Raw genomic sequence first — 2,533 nt, forward strand, 5'->3', positions numbered from 1 at the left:
TACATGATTGATTTGGTTAAGGAATCCCTACATGATATCGTGGATTAGTTTGTTGCACTTGAGGGTACATATATCAGATACTTTGGATGTCAAATCTCCCCTCATCTCATGCCGTTATATGTGACCAATAAGGTGGTCTTGCAAGAAGTAGCATATCAGTTGGACAAAGGGTTGTCAGAAGTCCTTCTCAAAAGGAAGAAATCCCCTTGGCCCACCTTCCCTTTAAGGATCAGATTGTATGAACTGAGAAGCTACAAGGTAGAAAATTCATAAATACAAGAGATAGACCGCTTGCACTTTGCAGTTAAATACTCTCATGGATATGATCATATAAGAGTGTGCAAGAAACATTATGAAAGAATTGGTTTCAATTGGGAATATTCATCAATGTCTATTACATAAGATAAGAAGGTGAAGAACTAGTAAAATTTAGTTAGAAAGACACATTCAGGCATTGAAGTTAGTTCCCCCCAAATCCCACCAACTCCAGACATGAAGGTATACGAGGAAATGCAAATGATTCCTCAAGAAAAGAGTGTAGTTCCCAAGAAAAGGATCAAGCATGATTTGATAGGAGAAAGTAGAAGGAAATGGAGAGCCAATCCTTTGAACACAAGATCTATTCAATCTCAATAGGAAAGGAAATAATCAGAAGAAGAGGAGAAGAGGAAGAAACAGGAAGAAGGAGAGTATAAGAGGAGTAACAAAGGCGGTCCCAGGAGGAAGAAGTAACACAAAGACAGGAAGAAGAAAAATTGACTCAGGAGATGGAGGAAGAGTTGGAGGAATATGTTACCATCCAACCCATAGATGATGAACCAGGTTCTCTGGAAGAGCCTCCTCTTATGGGTGTGTTAGTGTCAGTATCTACATACTTCCTTCAAGGATCAAAATTTTCTCTTTGCATTTTAATTTTAGGGGCTCCATACTGAAATTTTTACATCATTCCATTAGGCCATGTCAAACTAATCCACTGATGGTTGTCTTCTCTTCAAAAAATCTAATTTCTCCCTTGTAGAGTATACTTGCTGACCCTTCTTTAGGTTGTCTTCAGTTATGGTTTCATGGTCAATTTGCAATCATGCTTTCATTTGGTCATAGGGAATGTTTTCATTAGGTCTTAGGGTTTCATTACCAAGGTCAAGATCATGATCTAAAGTGTAAATAAAGGGCAGCAAGGGTATGAGGATGATAAATAAGTCAAGCATGATGGCTTGTAGGTCATAGTCACTATATAATTATCTTTTAAACTAATGTAATTTTCACCTCAAAAACATGTTTTTGAGGTGAAAACAAAGTATTTTGAGTTAATTTGTATTTCTTATGTAATTTTAAGTCACTTTATGTAATAAATGATCACAACTGCACCAAAGCATCTCTCCTTGCTACAAGACGAAGAAACACTGCAAAAATCAGTTCAAGTTGAGCATTATCCACATGAAAAGAAACAAAGAAGGAATGGCATTCAAAACAGAGTTTTGAGAAAGGTCAAGAAACATTAGAAAGTGGGGTTTTCAAGTCAAAAATCAAAATTTACTCCTACATTGATCCGGATTTAAACAGGAACGCAAAAAATTACAGAGATAACCATAAATATAGAGATGCAATAACCATAAACACAGAGATGCAACGGAAATAATGCTTCATTTCATTAATGGAAAAATACTGAAATATGCTTACAGCCAGAAATGGAAATAAACCAGCTAGGGCGATGGTAGCTTATCTCTGAGAAGAGATGTGGCGGCTACATGCCTCTGAACTGTTCTAAAAACTGTGTTACAATGAGGCTCGAAGGCCTATTTATTGTTGAGAAACAATGGAAAACCCTTCACATCCCAAAACCTAACCCTAGAAGATGAAACACCAAACTGTGGGCCCCGTTTGGGTAAATTGGTACATCAATTTCCCGGGGTTGTAACTTTGGTATACAATCTTCGTTTGACGCGTACGATAGCTCGCTAGAAAGATCTATTTGAGTACTACCACTTTGGGAGACCCATGTTGCCCCAAATTTCCCAAAAAACGTCATTTAGGGCCTCAAAACAGCTCCGAAAGTTCAGGACCCGAAAAAGTGCTAAAAATAGTAAACTATGCTGCAATTTAGGAAACTGAAAAGACTGAAAGAGACAGTTGTGGGGCTCCAAATGGGATAGGTGGGTGGCCACCAACATCCACCTGGATCATTCCTCCCCCCTTAGGAAGAAATGGTCCCCATTGCATTGAGTTCCTCCCTGAGATGAGGAAGCTTCTGCTGAGCTGGGTCTCTGGTGAGCTGTTCTGCAATCTCTGATGTGTCTAGAAATGGTGGGAAGCATGGTCGACGACGGTCCACATTGAACACTTGGTGCAAGCCAAGGAATGGAGGAATGTTGTGCTTCAAAGCATTGTTGCCCGTAGCCTTGGTACTGGTGTAAGGACCATGTCGGAGTCGCCTGAGTTTCTGATGGGTTCTGGTAAGGCGTTCTCTCTGCAGATGCAACCAAACTTTGTCGCCCACCTAAAACTTGTGTGGTACCCCTGTGGATGAGGAGAA

The sequence above is a fragment of the Pinus tabuliformis genome, chromosome 5_1, assembly GCF_031772625.1.
Source record: "Pinus tabuliformis cultivar Carrire ecotype Pingquan chromosome 5_1, CPIR1, whole genome shotgun sequence".
In the NCBI taxonomy this organism is placed as follows: domain Eukaryota; kingdom Viridiplantae; phylum Streptophyta; class Pinopsida; order Pinales; family Pinaceae; genus Pinus; species Pinus tabuliformis.